General features: G+C 36.6%; 1 protein-coding gene across 2 annotated transcripts in view; it reads right to left on the bottom strand.

Moving 5' to 3' along the window:
- LOC113495642 (amyloid beta A4 precursor protein-binding family B member 1-interacting protein) overlaps positions 1-15,434 on the bottom strand; it is a 53,541-nt gene extending 38,107 nt beyond the window's left edge. For both annotated transcript variants that reach the window (XM_026874481.1, XM_026874483.1), the window contains exon 1: positions 15,168-15,434. The gene's annotated coding sequence lies outside the window, so the exon portion shown is untranslated. The remainder of the gene's footprint in view (positions 1-15,167) is intronic.
- Between the last annotated feature and the right edge of the window lie 1,661 nt (positions 15,435-17,095).

Genomic DNA, 17,095 nt, shown 5'->3' with positions numbered 1-17,095 from the left:
TTCTAGAGAGGTTTGAGAAATGATTGTCTACTAGAAGTTTTTATTGCGCTGCATTCGAATAAAACGTTTATTACATCTGGAGGACTCTCATGTAATGAGACTTATTTTCTTTTAAGTACTGAGGCAATACGCTGTAGAGCTCCATCTAGTTTCAAGTACTAACATATTGAAAGCATGCATCGCCGCTAGCTCGGAGAACACACAAAGCGGTATTGTTATGATAATATCATGTTTTCATCTGAGTTGCCATAAAGCTTGGCCCACTAAGGAAATCGAGGGCACGCGAATCGAAAGATTCCTTTAATATTTGGACGTGTCATAATATGAAACTATGGGACGAGAGGTTCAACAGGGCGTGATGTGGCATAGATAAATTATTTTATAAGATGTGACCACACGCAGACTGAAGTTCGGCGAACCCATCGGCATGTTCAGCCGTAACGCGTGCTATGCGGTGCTGACGAGTGCGCTGTTGACTGTTGACCGTCGCCCGCGTCGACACTCACACTAAGGAAGCAGATTCTCTCTATCAACCACATATAGTATCCTACGACATAGCAACAGGAGTATTGTAAGAAACCTGAGTTGTGAGGTGAAATTTGTAGCTAGTCTTGTGCGGACTGTAAAACCTCTAAATCCAACGAATTACATGTAAAGATAATTAATTGGATAAATAATTATATTTTCAAGGATTAAGATATAAAACAGTCTTACTAAAAGTTATGTAAGTAACGTTAGCTTTTCTCAGTGATCGGTAAAATTGTAATGGTCAAAATAATGATAGACAAAGATCTTTCACACTGGAATAAAATCGATATTATCAGGAGCGCTAAACTATAAATCATTAAATCTATGTGTTGCATAGTCGATAATTAACAACACGTAAGAGAAACGACAATGTTCCGATCGTGATAAAGCATGTTTGCAAACGGAGCAAGTATCGCGTACTACACTCACACATATACAGCCAACTTATGACGTGACTAAATTATAATAGCAAAGTCCCATGTCTAGTGACACGTATCGTGTAGCAGATGTTTCTGGAACCGTTCCTCCATGACCGATATAATAATCAACAAACACTGCATTAAACTACACGTTTACAGAAAAAAAAACGGACAATGTTCACATTAACGAAGTAGCCACATCACTGTGACAAGTTGTTTTAGACACCATTAAACTCCGTAACCTTCGTGATACTTTTTATTAAACTCTGATTGGTGCCTGTGTTTGCTAAGAGAGTTTCTAAATAAAGAATATTGTTATTAGTTTCACTTAACTTTTTATCTGAAAACCAATTAAGACTGGGTATAGAAAGGAAGTTGGTATCAATATGCGATGCGCGACGATAGTTGTTATTTTAGAAGCGTATCGGAGGCAGTGAGTTCATATTAGTAAAAGTTTTAATCAAACAAAAACATATACATGGCTAGCGAACTTGACATTTCCAAAAGAGTGTCTGCGGAAATCGCTGTAGAAAAGCCGCATTTAGCGAGTTGTGGCCCGTGGGCTAACAGGCTTACATCTTCTCGGGCAGACGGCTATCTAGCGGGATTAGTGGCGCTTATACTTGTCATTTAACTTTCTGTTAAGTCAAAGTCCATTGGCGCCTCACCCTCGGCGCGGAACAGGTCCGCCCACGCGAGTGCAGCGCGGTGCACTACTGCCCACGGCCCGCGCCCCGCGCCCGCGCCGCCACCTCTAATATATCATCAACGAAAGCTCTAATCATGTGTTCTTTGAAAAACGCTCCGTAGGTGTACAACAATGTATACTCCCCATTTACATAAACTTTGATGCTCTATGAATATTCTACAAACCTTACAAGCTACGTACGACAATTAAATAACTTTCCGACGAAGAATTCAAACGTGTCAAATAAAGTTTACGTGATACGTGAGCGTATTTCTTTTAATTAAAAACGAAACCACCGTGGTTTTATGCTTTAAAACTTTATTGTTTTGAATCAAAAGGCCTAAGCTGGAAAACATCAGGTGCATTTTAATGGCGATTCATTTTAATGAAAGCAATTTTAAAATCAATACAAGTTACGACGTATACTGTTTTTATGGGCGTTTTATTTTTTAAAGATAATAAAAACGTAATAAATACTTTTGATGTTATCTTACAGATATAGGCGATATTTAACTATGATATAATAGCCGATAGTAATATGACTAATTTGTGTCCGTCAGAGAACAATACGCATTACGAAAGTGCTGTTCTATCGGCTCCGTATGCTATATTCGTTTCGTGTCAGTTCGTTATATATATATTTTATTGTATTTCCTAGTTGAGCCGGTTTGCGTAACTAGCCAACTATTCACTGTCGGCACAGTTGTTTATTTTTAATTGATAAATTAAAAGTACATCAATAAACAATGGCTGCCAGGTCTTATAATTACGTCACTTGTTTATTCAGTCACCGAGACTCAAATGCCTTAAGTTCGGTTTGCATAACGTTTATTTCTTAATTATTATGTAAAGTTATTTTCTAATTGCTTTAAGAAACAATCTAAAAGCTTGTTTGCAAATTATCAAGTAGCTGACGACTTCTGTTGATGGTAAACATTTACCGCCTGTATTAAAATCTTATTTTATAATTTAAATAACTGTTTTATTAACTATAAAGCCATTTATAATGCAGTTATTATTTTATATTCTTAATTTCTTAAGTATCTTTATCATTTAAAGTTAATGTTTAAATTAGCCACATAACTACGAGTAAGTAGGAGTGTTATCGATTTAATAGTGTTGTAAATTCAATGATCAATTATGATTCAATTCTTCTTTTTTACAGGTTTACATCATGAGAAAGACCCAGTGCTTTTTTTACAGCGTACACGAGGACTAAAATGAAAAAGGGGCCTTCCACGTATTCTGTCATCATAGAAGTTTAGAAATGGACGGTCTTAGCTAGCTATACAACCATTTAAACTGTAGAGAAAAAACTAATAGGCGCTATTAATATTATTAAGCTAAATAGAAGAGTTTCCTTCGCAAACAATGAAAAACCTGCCTTTTAAACATAAATACGGAAACCGACAACATTTTACATAAATTTGTCAAATTAAGTAAATAAACAAATTCGATTGTGTATCAAACATAATAGAATTTGTAAACAACAAATAACTGCTATAACACACGGGTGTTGTTTATCGAATATTTGTTTCAAAATACGGATTGGTATATCAAAATATGTAAGCGGTATATTGTATAAATAACAACTCACCTACGTAATTAGCCACAACTATGCATTCTCGAACCGCAATGAAACATAACAAGCCTACTTACATAGATACCTACTAAAGTAGCATCTTGAATATATCACGTTTACTTCAGAACAAGGGAATTTATTTTACACTCTAAATAGAAAAAATAAAACCATTTCAAAGAAAACGTGTTGAACTACGTTCACTTTATTTCCCGAAACAAACAATTATAGAGCGTATTGACACATGTATATACCTATACATGGACCAAAGCTCAAGACTCAAGAGAATGAAACAACAATAGGTTTCAATTAATTAAATGTCATACTTCATGCAGAAAGTAGCTTCTCACAGGGCCAATTTGTCTGGATAGTTTGGATAGGGAAAATTCTTTTTGTATTCAAAAACTCATTACACTATCTTCTCTTTCTAAGGGTAACGTCTCTTTAAAAAGTAACTTTAAAAATGTATAGACTGTTACGCCAGTCAAACTCTGCTTTAACGAAAAATGATAGATCTGAAAAAAGAAACGATATGGGTAAGTCAGTTTAAACAATAGAATAGAGCGCAGACCGTCGATACAAGCCGGAGTAAATTGTTTTAAGTTTCAAACTTTTTGCTTGCCCGTCCTTCATATTCACGAGACTCTTTCATTCGCTTCCAGTCAAAATATCTTAAATTCTTACTACACTTTTTAATCCACCTTAAATGCATGTGTTATATACCAGAAAACAAAATCCATAATGAAGCTTATTAAAGGTATTAAACCTCTTTCTATTCTTCCCTTTAAATCTTTCAAAGAACTTGGTAAGACATTTTCAATTAATTATCTCCATCTTCGATGTCCGCAAACAAATCTGTTCAGTCTAGATTCCCCAAGAGGAACGGATTAGTCTAACTTAATTTAAAATGAGAACTGTCTTTTTTCTTCCAATGCTTTTTTAACGGTCTCTGTAGACGCAGTAACTTTAATTATTAGATGAAGCTGATAATAAAATAGTTATCGACATTTAGTCTTGCAAAATGAACGATATTTTTTTCCGGTAAATTTGCGACGACCCCTTTCATTATCGCTAACAAGTTTCAACAGCATGCAATATTACTAGCTGTCCAATCAAAATTTAATTGATATCATAAATGACTTATCGATTTATTTAAAATTTCGGTTTCGGTAATAAATTGAGAACGGCATTCGGAAATGAGATATCGATTCTCGTCCTCACTCCGGCTCTGGGAGCATTATTATCAGCGAATTTGGAATAGTGCCCGGTAAATGGCAATGTTCCCCCTTTAGTACCAACCCTTTTGCCGAGACTGTCGGTAAAATGTTAAGTCACGGGCCACACGACACCTTTACACCTATCAGGAAATACACTATGACACACAATTAATAAATTTGCATACATTAAACAGATACTTACATTTTTACAAATATTGCATTGTTTATTATTTGGCGTTTCTGGGTTAACATGATGAGTATATGATGATGACGACCTCCGTGGTCGAGTGGCGCATGCACCGGTTTCAAGGTGTCGCTAGCTCTGAGGTCCCGGGTTCGATCCCCGGTCGGGTCAATGTAAAAATTCACATTGTACATTGTCTCGGGTCTGGGTGTTTGTGGTACCTTCGTTGTATCTGAATTCCATAACACAAGTGCTTTAGCAACTTACTTTGGGTTCAGAACAATGTATGTGATATTGTCCGCATTTATTTATTTATTTATTTATATCTTCCGATGGTTAACTTCCTCACGGTTGAATAGACCATTAAAGACGATGTAAAGTGATAGAATATTTCATAACTTTTTGTAGAAGTGGGTAGTGGGTCTGTTATATTAAGTTTTGATGCTTAAGATTTAAAGCACAGTTACTAGAATTGTTTCGCCAGTAGATAAGTAGTGGAATAAATTAGATTTATAAATTTTAGAGTCGGTCAACTGATTTCAGCCTCAAAATAAACTTGCATTGCCCTATCATATATTAGTCATTGAATTGTCTATGCGGCTGATGGTAATAGCTTCGGCGGTTAGTTTCTGCGCTAATCGACTTGCTCCAAAAGTTTTAGTTATAAATAAACCACCGCCATATGGTTTACGCCGCCCTGTTAAAATAGGGAAATCTTTCGCTTACGACCTGAGAGTGTGCGTTAAATGCTGTTAAATTAAAGACGTATAAAAAAGTTGTTTTTTTTTGAGTGTTCGATTCATTTATGAAGAACGAAATTTTAAAATTTACAAATATAATAGTATAATAAATGTTACTAAAAAAATATTAATTTGTAGTCAGATGTGATCGAATGCTTTTACAATAAATTCGTTTTAAGAAAATATGGATGAATTTAATACTTGAGACTATCTTAAGTTTAAAGCACCAATAAGACATCTTTGCGTTTTCAAATTTCAGTATCGAACAAATAAAAAGAGTTCATGTAATTTCATTGTTTTCTCCGTCGAATTATTGAATTTATTTTAAATTAATTACTCGGCGGTTAAAGTATCTGGTTCTGAACCTCATTATATGAGGATAAATAAATTACTGACAATTATTAACGATGTTTAAAAATAATGATCGGCTACCGAACCACGATTACTGAGTTATAATGACATTCGATAACATGGTAATTATTTATTAATTAGGTTCATAATCCTCAATGTGAAATGTTTACGTATTTACCTACCAAAATGTAGTAAAATATGGTTCGTCGATATCGGTATTTTGTTTGTAAACGTTGTGCTACTTTAGGTAAATATAGGCACCGAATAGACAGTGTTATCTTCAGCGAGGAATATCTGGCTAGCCCCGTTCCACGGTCGACGCCCTTGGGCGACGTGGGACGCAAGCGGGCGCGCATGCATTCATTATTATAATTGATATAGATTGCTTAGAAATCTACAAATTACATGAAAATAAACAGACACACAGGTAAATATTATAATAGCTTATAATCAAGGCTGGCTGTAATTGTAGCTATGTGCGAACTAATGATTTACCGGTCGGTGTGAGTTGTAACACTTTCTTAAATCTAATTACATATTTTCATCACTTCTTAGAATGCTATTTCCTTTGTAATTGATATTTCAATGTTGGATCTGTTTGTAATTAATGTATGATCTTGAGTCTGTGTGAGTGGTTCACGTAGCGTCGCGTACCATTTCTTAAAAGGACTAAACGAGTGAGTGACAAAGCGGGCGCGTTACATTCTCGGCGCATGAGGCGTGCTGCGAACGAGCCGTCTCTATAAATAGGTCCATATAAAAATAAAGCATCTTCTGAGAACTTCCGCATAAAGCAAGGGACTCACAATTTATTGACTTTTTTTGCGTGCCCCAAGACACTGCTTTACCAGTTCCTTTCTGTTTCGATAATCAAAACATTGAGGTTGACTGTCGCTGGTAACTGTTACCAGCGACCAGCGACACAGATATGATCAAAATTCTAGTGTTTTATTCCGTCAATTGGTTTAAATATTAAACGGTAATTATAGCTTCGTTGTTTGTACCTAAATATGTGATCAAACAATTCATTAAGTTTATTTAAAGTAAACAAAAATGGGCGATAAATCACAATCAGTGTACAGGATGTTGCTTTATCAGTATCTACCACACCACCAAAACTGGAAGTCGGCGTAAATACTAGATTAAAAAAACCACACCATTTCGTAATCTCAGTATCGAGCTACTGACCGCTGTACAAAAACTACGTTCGATACGTAGCTATTAGAACTGTACGTTTCCTCAAACTTTCTTCAAGACAACAAGTTAAGTTGTTCGATTGAATACAAATCCATTGATCTGGTGTGAAGTATTAGGCGAGTGTTGTGAGTCATGAGGACGCACGAGGTTGGCGGCGGCGGAAGCGGCTTCCGGCAGCGAACATGCCTCGTGGCTCACGCTGACGATAAGACTACGTGTTGTGTCGTTATTGTTGTTAGACAACACGACAGTTGCCAGCTGATCACCGCCCTACCAACAGTACCCACTCACTCATTACGACTTAGAAGCGTGACAGCGCGCTACACGTTACAGAGCGCCGTCTCTTTCACATCAACAGTCCTGTCTTAAGAGTTATGGTAGGTCCTGAGGACGTAAACACTTCGGTTCTCCGGCAATGCAATCTTATGAACGACGGAAACAGAAAAGCAGAGGTTTCCGCATTTCCACACTTCTTCAATTTCCCGCCTTGGAAGTTTTCAATATTACTTCGCGCTTAGTTTTCGTCTGTTTATTTACTATTCTATGTACCTAAGTCCTTTCACATATGCTAGGCTTCATTCGTAAATTTCCGATGCGCACGTGAGCCGACGACTATACTTATGGTTTCCGTCACAAAATTTAAGTTATGATTTTAGTTCAAGTGTTTATTACATAAGCGTTTGTATTATTAACATGTTAATAATGAATAATGTGCGTGTAGCTAAGTTAAATCACGATGATGAATCGTCGCATAGCTACCGGCTAGCGGCGCGTGGCGACGCATCGACGCACTGCGCTTATCTTTAGACCTAAGTAGGCACTCTGTTTATTTATTTGCATGGTAACGTGACAACGGAAATTAACTGCTTGAGCTCTGCATGATGGCGAAGTTAGTGATCCATCATCGAAGCTGACGTTTTAACTCTTGTTTAATGGGACATTTCCGGTGAACTGTGCGCGGACGCATTTACTCCGATTGTCGACACTTGGGTCAAGGGTTGACCTTTTATTGTTCGGCTATCGATAAGCGAGGCGCCGCTGTCACAACGCATCACTAATGTAAGGCTATTATGCTTGAAAGCACTCTCGCAACTAAAATGGAAAGTTGCAAAAAACTTAGGTATTTCAAATGATCTTGCTTTAAGTTATCCGCCGTTTGCGTAGATGCTGTTGCAACTGCTTTTGTTTCAGCATTGTCTGGCCTTTACCTTACTTCAATTTTATTGCAATCAAATTAACGATCAGATCCTGTAATGAAGCATTGATAAATCACTATCAATTAGGAAGGTCGTCGGTCCTCATTAGTTGTGTTGCGAACGCGGCAACCCCAGTGATATGGGCAGATTTGGGGCGGACATTCGTCTCGTCGAATGTAATCCGTAGGGCAGCAGGGCGCCGCGGCCGGAAGCTCACGTGGTGCGGTGCCGGCCCCCCAACCCTGCTGCCGCTCCCGCGCACCCGGCCATCTCCCTCGAGGTGAATGAACGTCTTACAGCGGATTTCTATTATGTATATTAGGTATGCTTAAGCCACGCTACTCACAATTAGATAGAATACGATCCGAGTTATTGATCATTTATGTATTAATGAAATTGAAACTCTTATTACATCTACGTTCTGTCTTGGGAGTATTGCAAAATTTTAATCAATCTGAGTTCTTACTTAATCTCAAGTGGTTTGAAATAAAAATACAAGTGACAAAAAGTTCAAAAAGTTATAAATAAGTTGAGCAAGTGAGTCAGTGTTGTAGAAACATTAATACTTATTTGTTTTCGGTTTAGTGCAGAGCGACGGCGCGGCGCGAGCGTGCAGGGGCCAGGGGCGCTCCCTAGTCGCGGCCCGCGACGGGCAGGGCAGTGACTCATCCAAATGTCAGCTGGGCTTCCAACACATTTTGACAATCCAACCCTACTTTATACGCCTAAAAGCATTTAAATAATAATACTTGACTGTACTTCTAATTGAACCTTTAACAGTATCAACATTATCAACGTCAGTTCGAGACCATTGTTCAGATGAGTGTTGTTGGTTTGTGCATTACTGTTACACTACGCGTAATCAGTGTTTGATTTAACATCGTAACAACTTTCAAATACGTAGACTTTCGACTGAGCTAAACACAGCACCACGAATGATTTTGATCAGTTCACTGCGCAAAATACAATATGCACACGCAAAATAGTGCCTTAAGCGATTGAAGTAAATAATATTTTCAAAGAAGACGCGTCGAAAAATAAAATTGTTTTCATAGCTGACATTATAAATTATTTTAACGCAGACATAATTAGATTTTATGCAGCAAGGACCGTTACAGGACGTTGTCGTGCCGCTGCAAAGATCGTGAAAGTGAAGCAATTTCCGGATACTGTCGCTCAAAATTACATTACTGTAGTCTCGCACCACGACATAAACCCTAAGTGTAAAAGTGACATGTTAATTTAAAAAAATAACATAGAATGAACATTACAGCAATTGAAGAGATGAATAATTTCAAAGAGAGGGTGAAATATTTGATACTAGTTTTGCTTTTACACTGTTCTTGCAAACATAAATAATAAAGTAACTTATGGAGTTTCTTGTCGGTTCTACTCAATAGGAATGACATTTTGAAACAGTGCACCTAAGATAAATAAGGTTCTGAACAACATTTTCTAATAGGCTTTGACGGTGTTTCTTAAAGAAAGAGCATTTAAAATTTAGAAGGAATATCCCTCGTGTAAACATGCAGTCTCTATTCGATTCCTCCGATGAACTCATAAGCCTCGAATCGTAAACAACGTTACTACGTTAGTTTTTGTTTTCGCCTCGGGCTAAGAGCCGCTCTCTTTTAATACCGTTGAGAATACACTACCGTGAAGTGATTGGCGACTAATAGACACCGATGTCGTCAACATTCGAAATAAATCATCAATTAGAATCGAAGCTATTATATACAAAATTTCGTAAAAGAATTATCATCATTTTAGATTTGGTCAGTGATTTAGTTGACATTTTCGAGTCATCATTATTTTTAAGAGCAAAAAATACGTTTTCTGCGTTCTATGATTAAATTCAGACAATATCAGTAGGAAACAGTGATGCTGACATAAATGTTTAAGTGTTGTAGAGAAACTTAAAAGCAAATATCGTCAATCTTTTTTTATTTACCGAAGATTGTAACAACCAAGTAACAGATGACCAAGAATTGTAAGTTTATAACATATTTAAGAAAACAAGAGAGCAAGAACGGAGGATTCAGGCTCGCTATTCTCCAAGGAGGTACCAGGGAAATTAAACCCGTCAAAACTACGAATACAATTCGCTATCTGGAGTCCGAAACCTCGCTACGCTGCCTGCAAGGCGTCCTTAGAGGATAGCACGGTAACAATGTTCATGAGAGTCAATCATAATAATACAATCAAAATGGAAACTACAATGTTTAGATCGAATACTCCATGTTTGGTCTAAGTTGGGTCTACATGGAATAAACAGTAGAGAAATCTCTCTGTCGACATTTCAGTCAATTTAATCAAGAATATGGTTCGAAAATCTACACGGCGTTAGATCGAAATAGGTTGTATAGGTGCACTGGAAGAAATACTTACAATACAAGCCACATGCCAAGCTGTACTTGTAACCCGATCAGAACACATATATTTTTTATGGACTATCATTAGTACTATCTTCGTATTCTCTCTTCATTCACGGGATAACTTCTTAGAAGAGGTCCAGTGTAAGCGCGTACACGAGGACACGGTTCTAACATCGCATACTGACTATTTCAAATAAACGGTGTCAGAAACAGATAGAATTAAATAAGCCCGCGGCGTTGCGGTTCATTGAAGTTGATTTTGATCAAACCAATTTGTTAATACTGCCCATAGGAATGATGGATATTGGATATGTTTTGTTATAGAATATCATTAATTTAACATAGGTATGTGGTTTTGGTTGTTCAATTCTAAAAGCCAAGTCTATAGGTATTGTGTACCTTTTGGCATTTCGAATCCTAAAATATTCGAACATGCATTGATAGTGAACATTTTGAGAGGATTACAACTGTTTTTATGTTAAAATTGAAAAAAGATTTTATATTTTTCGGCTCGCAGTATTCAGACTGTCAGTTAACAGAAAAGATAATTGATTCACGAAAGCAAAAAGGTTTTTGTAACATGCCACGTACAACGCAAAAATAAATGTGGATATCCATACATTATGATCATAAAACTTCATAATAATATCATCAAGGCCTTCTACTTCATATCCAATTACATAATGATGAAAGCTGAAAGCATTTATTTAAGTGATTGGTCAGACCTTGTGAAGGTTTGATTCGCTAACAAATTAAGACAAATTGCGAACGCCGCCGACATGTCAGTGGCTTTAGTTAATGGTAGAGATAGTACCAGCAGAGATTACGTCTGACCACAAACCATTTTTGTACATTTGTATTTACTGAAACTTAATGTGAAATTAATTTCGACGGCAACTCGACTATCAGACCGCCTCAGGCTTCCGACGAACAACGAGACCGTAGACACAAGCAGCTTACACTTTGTGAGTGGAAAGGAAAGGCAGCTGAAAATCCTCTTAGACTTTGTTCTATTCACAATAGTTTGCTCGACGACGATGTCTTTTATTATGCTTGCTCATTACAAAATAATACCTCTTTAAAATCAGAATTAATAATTATTGTTTCAGTACCGCACAACGTTCAAGCTTGGAAGATTCTGTATTCTAGTTTAAATTAAATTTCAGCATTTAAGTTTATTCAGGAACTGGTACAGAGAATTGGTCGTATTCAATTTAGATCACGTTACTATTGCGGTGTACTTATTGATAGTCTTGTATTTCTTGTTTCTTCCTTTCTTGCTATAGAGCTGCAGTGGGCGGAAAAATCTTCATCTCTTTTAGTTTTGCAGTTTAGACAATTCAATCATTGGTTTTTATTTTTTCAACATGAATCCTTTGGTTGTAAAGGGCCAGCTCATCTAAAGCCAGGCAAAGGTGTCAATCGTATTTAAATGGACCTTTTATTTTACTTTTATTTATTTTGGACAACGTTACGCTCAATATTGTGTTGTAAGCTAGTGATAGCTATTAGCACAAATATGCTTTCCTCAATTTTAGAAAAGACCACAAGACAAATTCAAGTCCTGAGATAACCAGATTCATCTTCATCTAAGTTAGAACTGACGGAAAATTAACTTAGTTCTCAAAATTGGCTTCGCTTATCTTCAGGTTTGGAGCATAAACTGAGGGCATAACGTTGTTTATTGTCATTTCATTATTAAGAAATAACGGATGAAGATTAATTTCCAATTACTTAGCTACTCGTCGGGTCGATCGACTAACAAAGAAACAATGATGTAAGAATGAAAAATTAGTTTGTAATGTCTCGATCTAATAAATTGATGTCATTATCGTTAGCATCAATTTTATTGTACATACAGGATGTAACCAGAAGGGAATTATAAGTGTTTGACACACCTTTTGCGGATACAGAACATTTTTAAGCGGGTAATACCCAACCCTATAAGATAGCAAGAATAGCAAAATGACAACATTTTTTATAAACCCGCGACGGAAAAGGTTTTATATGTGTTTGATATCATTAACTGGTTATGGTCTGGTTTTTGTGCGAGCTTCCTGGCGATGGAACTAAGATAAACATCATTGGTCTTGACGCAGTACTGTGAAAATTCACAGAATGTCACTGTCAAAACTTTTGCGAAATAATCTCCGAATTTTGTTGTAAAGCCATTTACAAACATATAACGGTTAAGTCTTTAACAAATTATGGGATGTTAAAGTATTGATAACCATTCAACATTGTTTTCGGGCTTCTCAAATTTATCGGACAACAAATATTACTACAAACGGGATTGTTTAGTAACTCCAAGCAGGTACGCTAACTACGATAGCATAGTTATGACTTTGATAACTTTCGCCTTCAACAACTAATGGTATAGTAGGTAAGTCTACCTGTATATAAGTGGTCGGTTTATAGGGAATTTCCGACGGTGGAACTATTTACAGCTCAATTGAGCTTTAGCAGATTAGAGTGGAGAGCTTCGAAAAGCGATATCGAGCTCCCCCCACCCTACAGTCTGAAGCCGCGATGACGAATCCGTTGTGGTATTGCACCCCTAGCCCATTGCTTAGGTCGGGGGTGTATTGTGGCGACTCACTGTCTACTACACAAATATAATATGTATGAGGCTCAACAACTTTTACTTAGTCTTTATATTCATGTTTTAGTCGGAACGCTGGCTAACATTCCGTGCCAAAATATATTTGCCACACAAGTTTCGTTTAGGCTAAATAGTGCAGCCATACAGAGGCCCCTGTGCGTCCAATTACTCAGATTCTTATTACGTTAGATGCTGGGTTTCTCGTTACAAAGGATGATACCCATTGCAAGGCGACACAATCAGATTATGATGACCTAATTCGCACAGTTGCTCAGCTTCTGGGTTTCAGCGCTTCTATCTTTGCTTGCTATACAGCAGGTTCTAATTACAATCTTCGTTCGCGGCTGCTTGTTCATTTTTTTAGCCTACAAATACTTGTTTACTGTTAATCTTAGGTGTAAGCTTTGTTCCTATCCCCCTAAAACAGGAAATGCTATATTGGCCAACAGTTGCGGCGATAGGTATGTTCAATTTTATCGTTTCCAGCCGTGGTTCGTTATGCTTGCAGCAATTAGTCAAGCTAATTAGCAAGGGCTAGTTCGAGTGCCTACTTTCACGGTTTTGTTTGTTCGCTTTACTCCAAATCAGAACGCTTCGGATTTAGCTGCTTAGACTTTGCCGGTACCAATCGGCTTTGTACAATCGGCAAATAATAGAACAAATAAAAAGTTACAATATAGTTCTATTTATAACTCATGTATCCTATAAAATCTTTGTATAAAATGAATACAGTACACCGTACCGAAATTTAATTTTGCATGCACTCAGAATCTTATAGAAACTCTGAGAACCATTTCGCAGGCTATTGGATTTTATGCATATTGCCGTCGCGAGTCGGGCCGAGATCAAAAATGTGCAATGCGTTCGAATGTGAAATATTGAGTATTTTACCATACCATCGTAATACGTTTATGTTTAGCTATGCTTCGAATATTTCACGGGATTTGGGGATTCAATAAAGTAGGGCATTGCTTCGAGTGTCTTATAATAAGTTGGTACATCTGGCGTGCTTGTCAATTGGTCACGCGGCCTCACTAGGTTTATGAACTGAGTTAGATGATTGCGCCATCTTATAACAGCTGTTTTATTCATAAGGCACATTTTTTCTTGTAAAATTTTGCAATGACAAACGTTTGTTTTCACAACTGAATGTGTTATATTAATGTACCTAGGGGCACTAGTATATCTGCATTTCCCTTTGGCTCCCTACTCAAATCCGCACACTTCGCTTTAATTTTCGTGTCAGTGATTTTGTAACCAGTAGGTACTCAAGTACCTACAACCTACCCACCCCCGGCCGTCCAACGCTTAGAGAGTTGCAAGAATATCATTTGAATAAACGAGACACCCACAGAATAGTTAAAATGTGATTGGATAACAAAATAAAGCTAGTCTTAGACCTACGAGAGTGGAGAATATGTACATTACGTACCCAAGTAGGTACCTATTACTATATCTACTTGCCTATACACTTATAGAGAGTTAAGTTCTGCTTATTAAATAGTGCATGTAATGTGTTTGAAGATATAATAAAACTACGATAAGGATTTCCAGAAAATGAGTGTCTCATTTGTTGACACTTTCTTACGCTACAAAGAACAAGCAGAGATGACAAATACCGGATGACGAGTACCTACTAGATTAGACTTCATATAGTTCATATTGTCTCATACATAGTAGGTACGTACTTATTATGAATTTAATTTGTATTTTTCTTATTATTTTCCAAAATTAATAAACATCTAATTACTAAGTAAATTCAATAGAAAGAAACGCAGCGTTGTAAAAATTTCTCCGAGAAGGTTTAAAATACCTAGAACGAATCGAACTGGCTATACAGAAGTGTAGACTTCAAGTGAGTACCTAAGTAATACGTTTATATTCTAGCAAATTAAACTAGCGTACCTAAGGCTATTAAATTAAACGGTTGTTGCTTATAAATAGTGAACACTGCCAATACTAGGTACCTGTTAGATTTGACTAAATCTCTAATGCAAAATTAAATCCCCATCACATAAACTTAATTTAATACCAAAACATTAAATAAATAATTAATTTACATCTTATCACAACAAGAAATGGAACACTTACCAGGGTCCAGATATGTATCACGCTCCAAGAATATTAATATCAAACATTTCCAGTCTATTTGCACATACAATACATAATTTGAAACAACGGTAACGTTCAAATTTAATTTTTCACTGTATTTTAATTCACAAATTGTTTGTGGCTCTTTGATAAAACGTGCACATTCCGTCAATAAATATGCACGGAGAAGATCAGTCCGTATGCGTACGTCCGTACCGAGACTCTGCCGCCGGTATCATACCAAACCGATACCTAAGTCCGCACTCGCGGGCTCGCGTGTAGGCGGAAGCGTGAGTTTGTGTACCACGCATTTGTACGATAGCATAGCATAGCTGCGCGTTAGAAAACGCGCTGAGCGACATCTATCCACAGCTTGATGCATAATTTCAATACGCCAAGTACCTCAAACATAATTGAAATCGGTAACAGCGCCATCTGTTATTGACAAGTTACATTAAAAGCTCAGATGGTTGAGATTCTGATGTAGATTCTAAATGTTGGCAGACACTACTGACAGAGGGCGCTAGTTTACCGTTTAGAAATTTTAAACGCGTCATAATGGTTTGAATTACTTTATTCTTTTCGGCAATCATTCTAATTTAATAGATTAATGTTAGCCTCAACATTTACCTATTCAATAGTATATAGTTATATACGTACAAAAAAGTACGTAACAAAATATATGCACATGAATACCTAATAGGTTCTAATTAAAAGAAAACTCAACCCACAGAGTAGTGACACAAGTGGTAGATATTTTCAGTCAATATTTTAATAATATTTCAAAGAACCTAACTTGACACTTAGGTTGTTCAAATTGCGAACATTTATTTTTTATTTTCCATAGTTGTTTATTTTTATCATCATTGTTTCCTATATCCCAAGGGAGCGGACAGTCATCTTTTCAATTATCTTAAGACTTTAATTACCTTAATTCTCTTGATTTTCAACACTACATGATGTAGGTATTAAAAATTACAACAAACATTAACTCATCCTAGAATTTCTTTCTACTCTGACTTTGAGCGACGAACCCTTGAAAGTTAGACAGCGGATAGAAAATGGTACTTGCTAGTCTAATTAACAGGGCGGCGAATGCGGTGATAAGAATCAGTGGCGCTTGAGGCTTACTTGCAGTCAATGACCCCGCCGAGAATAGACGGCAGGACCTAGCCCAGGATCATTATACTCCGGTATCGAGTGAACAGTCTGGCAGCCTTAGACGGAAATACAAAAGAGGTTTTAACACTAAAACCATGTAGTTATGAAAAAGACGATATTAACCTAATCCATAATATAGTAATCATGTAATCAATGTGTTATTCCAAATTTAAAAAAGTGTGAGAAAGCTCCTAAAAGTAGGTCTTATATGTATTGCAACACTAAAAAAATGATGTAAAAAAGCATAAGTTTGAAATCATCTTCTATAATGAAAATTAACAATATCCATTACGAATGAATGCTAATATAAATTGATTGAAAGCAATAAAATCGTAAGGTTCAATAAAAAGTTATTACGCTTATAGTATAATGGCATTATAACACAGTTTTAACGACTTCGGATTAAAGAATGGAGTAAAACATTGAATGCACACGCACTGACAGACAATGAACTGGTTCAATAATATATCATACAGACTATTTTAAATGAGAATTAGGGTATTTTTATGAACAACTTTGAGGTAAGAAAAAAAGAGTGAGTACACTCACTCTTTTTATCACGCGAACGAGGTAAATCTTTTTTCCAAAAAAAAATATTGCTTTCTTTTAAAACTCCCTTAACCCCCTTTCTCTGGTTAAAACAAAAAGGTATTCTACAGTTTGAGGACAGGGTGAAATACCCTCGTGGCAAAAGGAAGAAGTACCTACCTCTCCACCTATCCTGGTTCTGCTGGAAACCCGTTACTGAACCAAGATCATAATTTTTG

This window comes from Trichoplusia ni, chromosome 7 (genome assembly GCF_003590095.1).
Source record: "Trichoplusia ni isolate ovarian cell line Hi5 chromosome 7, tn1, whole genome shotgun sequence".
NCBI classification, from domain to species: Eukaryota; Metazoa; Arthropoda; class Insecta; order Lepidoptera; family Noctuidae; genus Trichoplusia; species Trichoplusia ni.
This window is presented reverse-complemented; position numbering and strand designations above follow the sequence as displayed.